General features: G+C 48.4%; 1 long non-coding RNA gene across 2 annotated transcripts; it reads right to left on the bottom strand.

The window, feature by feature from the left end:
• Window positions 1–2,259: 2,259 nt before the first annotated feature.
• Window positions 2,260–3,561, bottom strand: LOC128788718 (uncharacterized). Of its 2 annotated transcripts, none has more exons than XR_008431173.1 (3): window positions 3,335–3,561; window positions 2,694–2,768; window positions 2,260–2,477 (listed from the first exon to the last, which is right to left on the bottom strand). It is a non-coding gene; the product is annotated as an uncharacterized LOC128788718 (long non-coding RNA). The 2 variants fall into 2 exon arrangements; XR_008431174.1 differs by having other exon boundaries at window positions 2,729–2,768.
• Window positions 3,562–7,652: the final 4,091 nt, after the last annotated feature.

Here is a 7,652-nt window from a genome sequence, read left to right as displayed (position 1 = left end):
TCAGATTGGAAGAGTGTAGGTTTAGATTGGATATCAGGAAGGAATTCTTCCCTGTGAGGGTGCTGAAGCCCTGGCACAGGTTTCCCAGAGAAGCTGTGGCTGCCCCATCCCTGGCAGTGTTCCAGGCCAGGCTGGATGGGGCTCTGAGCAACCTGGGATAATGGAAGGTGTCCCTGTCTATGGCAGGGGCTGGAATGAGATAATCTTCAAGGTCCCTTCCAACCCAGGCCATTCTAGGATTCCATGATGATTCTCTGTGGATCATAACTGAGAAACAAAGGGTGGCAGCCAGCTCAGGAGCTGTGTCCTTCAGATGGGAGGTCAGGAGCAGCACTTTCCAGTCCTGCTTTTTGGACCTGCAGCACAGCTTTACTGTTGCTAAGCAAGTCAAAACTGTAGCTTCAAGAAATCATGGCCACAGCTAAGCCAGCAGCCTGAAACCTGACCTGGATTTATTCTGTGAGCACGTGTTCCTGTGCTCAGGGTGTGACTGTGCTTGGATGTGGGGATGGCACACAGTCTGATTGCACAGTTAATCCTTCATTACTAAGGTACTTGCTGCCTTCTCAGCTGCTAGGAGGGAGACAGACAGACAGATGAAGCCCTGACATTTTGTCTGCACAGAACTAGAGACCTGAACTTCTCCAGAGAGGAAATGCTGCTGGATACTGCCAAAAAAAAGGACTTTGCTGTGCTCAAGTTTCCCTGACTTAGGTCTGCTTGGGGATACAGAGACGGAGCTGCTGTTACAAAATGTCTCCTACCCACGGAGCTCTTGGTAACATTTTCCTCATGGTTCCCAAGCTCCTCTGTCTCCACAGAGAACAAAAGAACATTCCCATTGCCTTTGCAACACAAACGCATCCTCACCTCAGCCAGCTGCATCAGTGGTGAGCCTTTTGCAAAGCAAATCCTTTGTGAGGAGCTCCGCTTGGAGCTCCAGTGGCTCGTTCCTGCAGGCAGAGCTCTCCGGGGCCAGGACCGCATCGTGGCTCGGCTCAGCTCAGGGCACTCCATGCGCAGCGCCAGCATCTGCAAAGTCATCTCACCTTGGCTGCAGAGAGCTGTGCCAAGCCGGAGCCCAGCTCCGCGGGCGCTGCGCACTCCTGCCCGCAGGAACAGGCTCCGGGAGCACGGGCAGCCTCGCCGTGACCTTGCAAAGTCCGCCAGAGAGGAGAGAGGCAGAGGAGCCCAGGCTCTCCCGGAGCAGGGCACAACCTGTCACAGCATCCCTTCTAAATTCCCCTCTCGCTCTGCCCCCTCTTCCTGCTCGTCTCTGGTGGAGGACAGGAGAGGTTGCTGGATCACCTGGTCGTGTCCAGCTGTCGTCACGCCCCTGATGACTGCGGTGTAATTATAGGAAGTTGTCTTGGCCCAGCTCCAGAAGCCAAGGACTCGGGTCTGGTATCCAATCATTTATTTCCCCCACAACTCAGGAACACTCAGCCTCTGCAACTCCAAACAGATCTAGGTTGCTCAGACTATCGGACCAGTTCTTTAGAGATGACTGTTCTTGGTTTTTAAGAAACAACTTCACCTTCTAGGATATTTCAGGTAGAAACTTCTGAGCAGAGCCACTCACTGTAAAATAATGAGCACACAATCCTGAAAAACGAGCTGCAGTGGTGTTTTATACAACCAAAAAGGAAGGGAGGAGAAGAAGAGAACAGTAATCACATCTGGATGCACCCACAGTGTCACTATTGCACTGGCAATTATGCCAAGCCTGTACATTTTTTTTAAATATTGAGAAGAGGGTAGGTTTCTTAATATCACATATCTTTAATACCACATTTCACACAATGGCTGTGAAACACATTTCACACACCTGTAACACACACCTTTTGTCCTATGATGCTCTCATGCTTACATAAGACGGAGGGATGAAAACCTCTGAAGTGCCAGCTGCAAGAGAAATTACTTTCCCCCTTATTCCACCACAGAGGAACCTGTGTTGGAATCTGCTAAACTGGGAGCAGCTTCCACTTGAGCAATGCTGCTCTTACAGGCACCAGTCACGTCCTTGCTCTGAGAAGGAGACAGAGGGCTCCACATCAGCGAGCTGCACACTCCCCACAGCTGACAAAGGAAGGAGGAGCTCAGGGGGTCCATGACAGCGTTTGACAAAAGAGCTGGAGAAAGCCACCCCTGCTGTGAGCACAATCACCATTCCTGCTGCAGGAAGTGGAACACCAAGGCCGGCTTTCTAGGGACACAAGGATTAGCCAGGACAGATAAAAATGGCAATAACAGAAAATGAAATACAAGGCATTCCTTGCAAATTTAATTCTCCTCTTAGTGATGCATGTCCTTTTCATTTGCCAGGCTGGCACTGTCACCAAGGTCAATGCAAATGTGCTGTCAGCTGCAGGAAATTGGTGGCAAACTGAGCATTTCTGAATGTCCCCAGGATTTCTGATGGCCTCTGCAAAATCGCACTGGGCTTCATTCTCTTGTCACAAGTCCCACTTGTAGAACTAAATCAGTTTTTTTCCATTTAGGGAAGAGAAGACATCTCCATTAATCTGATTATCTTATCCCAACTCCCAACCAACAGAAGCTCTCCCATACCGTTCTAAGACAGAGGGTTTGCTGGAATTTTAGAAGAGATAAGAACATCACTTCACTGGTTCTCCTCTCCTAAAAGCACCCCAGCAGCTGCGATTATTTCTTCCCTGCAGTCCCACTCTCACCCTAAATGGCAGAGCTGGTCCAGCCAGAGCAGTACCTATTCTCCATCAGTGCTGTGCCAAAAGCTGTGCAGGCAGCTGTGGAACAACAACAAAAAAAGGTTCCAGAAGAGAACACTGGTAAAATATCACTTCTGAGACCCATCAGTTCTGTGAAATGTAAGAACATTGCTATTGCATCGTCTGCCAGCACCAAGGCACTGCAGAAATCCTCCTCTCTGTAGAGAATGGGTGGGCTCCACCATCTGTCTCCTGAGCACTGCAGAGAGCACAACAACTCCCTCTGCACATGCTCTGGCACGCAGCAGCAGTGAGTGATGTCCCCAGCTCTGGCTCCGAGTGGGCAGATGCGAGCAAATAGGATTTATCAATTCATCACTGTGTTGCTTTTAGTTTTGCCTTGGTACAACTGCACTGAATTCCGAGCTAAGCTGGAGTAATACCTCAGGGAACCTGCTCCTCCTTCCCCCACCCACACATGCCCCACTCCAACCACAGCTTTCACCCCATGGACAAGTGGGTTTGGGAAGAAAACTCTTTTAAAAATGAAGTGCTGGCAGAGCGGACAGCTTGAGGAAAGTTTCTTTCTCAGTGAAGTCACCTCTGAAATGGACTGGGGAACCAGAGCATCAAATGCTCAGTACCTTGAGAATGACTTTTGTTCCCAAACTCATTTCATCTCCTAGCAGAGGACAGGAAGTGTCACTTGTAGTTATTGAATGGGGCAAGCACGGCAAACAAGAGGATCCATGTTCCCCATCTCCCAGACAGGCTGTTCCATCGCTTTATGGATCCTGTAATTATTTCTGAAATCCAGCATTCAGCCGGGTGAAAAGAGATGAGACTTGCCCACCAGGTCATCTTCTCTCCATCAAACCCATCCCAATGTAATGTGAGTGGAGGATGTCAGAGATGTCACATCCACCAAAGCTGCCGACTTTTCTCTTAGCAACCCTGACAGTTGCCAGGAAACGATGCCTTGCTGTTACTACGGTGACACAGGGGACCAAAGCCACATGCCACACAACACCCACCTGCCAGGGAAGGGGAGAAATGCTCACCCTGGCTCTCCATCCCTTCACAGGTGAGGAAAGCCTCCACTCAAGCCACAGAAATTCCAGCAGTGTAAATCAGGAGCAGGGTTCCTGCCATCTCTGGTCTAGAAAGGGCTTTGACCACTGTCCAGGTCACCAACGGGTTTGGTATTGCACTGCTTCCTGCCAGCACCCAGAGGGCCTTACTGAGGAGTGACATGAATCCTAAGGGAAGGTCTCAAAGGTGGCAGAGATATGTCAAGTGATCCAGAAACACCATCACCAAAACCCACCACACAGAAGAGGGAAGAAAAGCCCCATTCTTTGTCTCACTGGATGACACCACTGTCTATTCTACAAGGAGCAAGAACAGGGAGAGGCATTTTTTTTTTCTTTTTTGCTGTTTACTTGGCACACTTCAGATCTCAAACGGTACCACATAAAGCAGCAGGCCTATGTAAGTACCAACTCCTTTTGAGGGATCCAGCCAGGCTGTGCAAGATGGTGAGGGCTACAGCAAAGGGCCTGGAGGTGAGGACACAAAAGGAGTGGCTGATGTCACTTGGTCTGCTCAGCTGGAGAGGAGGAGACTGAGGCCAGAGCTCACAGCAGCTCTGCAGCTTCCTCACAAGGAGGAGGGGCAGGCCCTGAGCTCTGCTCTGTGTGACCAGGGACAGGATCCAGGGAACGGCTGGAGCTGTCTCAGGGGAGGGTTAGGGTGGATATCAGGAAAAGATTCTTCCCCCAGAGGGTGCTGGGGCACTGCCCAGGCTCCCCAAGGAATGGTCACGGCCCCAAGGCTGCCGGAGCTCCAGGAACATTTGGACAACGCTCTCAGGCACAGGGTGGGATTGTTGGAGTGTCTGTGCAGGGCCAGAAGTTGGGCTGGATGATCCTTGTGGGTCCCTTCCAACTCAGTGGATTCTATGATTTTGTGACTGCAAGACCCCACAGAAGCAGAGACAGACACACAGCCTGCTGCAGGATCACACGGGGCGTTGTCTGCCCAGCCCAGGAGCTGCAGTTTTCCACGGTGCCACCACCTCAGCACAGCAAATGGACAGGATTCCAACCCCTTGTAAAGAATGGGAAGGAGGTTTCCTGCACCTCCCCCAGGCTGTTCCTGACCCTTGACACTGCAAACCTATGGTCTTCTGCAGAAAAGGAACAGGATTCCAGCTCTGACTTTGCCAATTCCAACTCTACCTTTTCCTGCCTCAGGAGGCACCAAGTGTCAGCCCAGATGGAGCCTTCTGGAAGAGCAAACTACCTGTGTCAGCTAAGTGAGAGCCTTGACACCAACACAGATTTCTGTCCCCTCTTAATAGAAGCTGGGTTTCCTTTCCTTGCTACAGAGGAAGAAAAAAGGCCTTAGATTATTATCTCCTGGCCTAAAATTGGTTGAGTGTACCTCGCACCCCAAAGAAAACGTAGGTGGAATTGAAGATGGATGGGAAGACTGACGTATTGGCTCTCCCCCATCGCCAGCCCATGTGGAGGTGAGCCAAGAGGAGCAGGGTGTTCCAGCTGAAGGGGTGGTGCAAAGTCCTTCCCTCCTGCAGAGGGAACAGCAGGGAATATTCTGCTCTCACTCCACACGAAACAGCACAGCTCCTCACCACATCCCACCCAGCGGGTGAGGGCAGAAGATACCAAAGTCTTTCAGAGCTGCCACTTTGCCACACATCAGAGCCAAGAGGATTAACTCAGTAAGGGCAGATACTAAGCTCTGATCATCTTGTTCCAAGGCTACAGATTACTGCAATATAAGCCATGGGAAAAAAAAAAATACTTGAAAACCAGCTGACAACAAATCAAGCCAAAACATTTTTCTCAGAATGGGTAATGATAGAAAGAAAAAAAAAAAAAGAAAGAGAAATTATCACTTTTCTTTTTTTTTCACCAGTTCAGAAGCTGATTAGAAATGTTTTGCTCCAAACTCTTAACAGAAAATACAGGCAAAATATTTTCTGAAAGATGTAAGCACAAAGGAGCCATTTGATCTCTTGGTGCCATTCCTTTGTGTTCCACAGACTCCAATTGCATCCATTCGTTTCTTCATTAAACACAATGAGAAATATTGAGCTAAAGCTTCTACTTTCTGAAAGCCATCCAGTTTTGAGAATATCAAGAGATGGTGATGCTTCCCTTGATCATGTCCTCCAGGGAATAACAACTGGATTCACAACTGGCCCTCATTTCCTGTTCTCTTACACACCAGTGACAAACTGTAGATCACCTGGAGGGCACGGATATACACCCATGCCATCCAGCCCACTCTACCAAAATTATTAGCACATTTCAGAGACAACCATCACTGGAGCCATTTATTATTTATCCAGCTCTGGAAGGTTATCAGCTCCCAGCTGAGATCATCAGAGACATTCTTCCTCCATCCTATCTGATTGAAGAGCAATGGAAATCCTGTCTGGGCTTTCTGACTGTGGGAATCGTGCCAGTTTGACCTCCCTTGGTGCTTCCAACAACCCTGTTTATGTAACCACAGAGCCATCCCCTGCCCTGGAGCAGTTGGCCAGAAGGCTGATGGGTAGTCTGGAATTACAGTAAATTTATATATGAGGTATGGCTTCTGTTAGGAATTGGGAGTGCCTTCTTATGGCTGACATAAGCAGGCCTGCATGTGAGGTTTACAAAGCACAATGCTGCAGGTCACCAGGGAAATCAAGGCTGGGACTTTCAGGAGAGACTAAGAACAAAGATCCAGCTTAAAGACAATGAGAAAGAATTTGCTGATTCTCCTTGGTGGGTCCCAACCCAAACAGACAAACCCAACATTTAGCTGGAAGATCTGAATCCCAACCAGGGAGCAGTAGAAGTGGCATTTAGATGATGATTTGACCTTGCTCTGATGCTTAAGGCAGGCTCACTAAGGAAAAAAAACTCTTAGTGAGAAAAATTCTTGAACAGATTCCCTGTGATTCACTGTGTTCCTTGCTCCATCTGTTTCTCTTAATATCCAATGTAGCTACACATTAACCTCACATTTTAAGAATGAATGATGAAGGCTGTAGCCAGCATTATAGTCTACAGTGAAAAGGCTCCATAAGGCTAAGCTAAAAGAAGTTAACACTTCTAAGTGGTGTCTTTCAGTGTAAACCTGTCAAACCCTCCCAGCAGTACAACCCTGGAACACTAACCTGCTTTAATATGCAAGAAGCTGTGGCAACTGCTTCTGATGGGTTCCCGTTTTTTTGTTTTTTTCTTTATTTTCCCTAACATTTATTTCCTTTATTTGAGGTGATTCTCAAGCCAGGGACTCAGCCCCTGGGAGGTTCTGTGAAAGCAGTGGTCACCCTTTTCTTGTTTGAGTTGGCCAGTGCAAGCCAGGCTTGACACAAGATGTAGGGAAGGAGTTGCTGAGGTGCTTTGCAGCACAGCACAGTCCTCAGGACAGGTTTTAGCAAGGGCAGAAACTTGCAGAAGGCATTTTTAATGTCCCCCTCTGCTACGTGAGAAGGAAATGCTTCTAGCACAGCCTGTCCACCCTGTCTCCTCCAGCCTGTTTCTCACCTCACATAAGTCCAGAACCCCTGAACTTCCCCGAGCTAAGATGGGAGGGAATTCTGTGACATTCTGGAATTTTGCCCAAAAAAAAAAAACCCAAAAACAAAACCAAAACCTGTGCAATTTTAGGTGGTTAAATCAAGAATAGAGCTCAGTCCTAATTTTCACAGAAAATATCCTATCCACGATACTGTGTGTTTCTCACCAATCCAGGGCAATGGAGCACAATGGAAAATCATATAGAAAAATCATGTTGGGATCTTCATGGATTGGCAGTGAAAGGTAACAGATGGTCTGCAAGAAGGATGGAGAGGGACTTTTTACACAGGCCTGGAGTGACAGGACACAAGGGAATGGCTTCACACTAACAGAGAACAGGTTTAGATTGGATATGAGGAAGGAA

The sequence above is a fragment of the Vidua chalybeata genome, chromosome 5, assembly GCF_026979565.1.
Source record: "Vidua chalybeata isolate OUT-0048 chromosome 5, bVidCha1 merged haplotype, whole genome shotgun sequence".
NCBI classification, from domain to species: domain Eukaryota; kingdom Metazoa; phylum Chordata; class Aves; order Passeriformes; family Viduidae; genus Vidua; species Vidua chalybeata.
The sequence above is the reverse complement of the archived record's forward strand: the minus strand, read 5'-3'. Positions and strand labels throughout refer to the sequence as shown.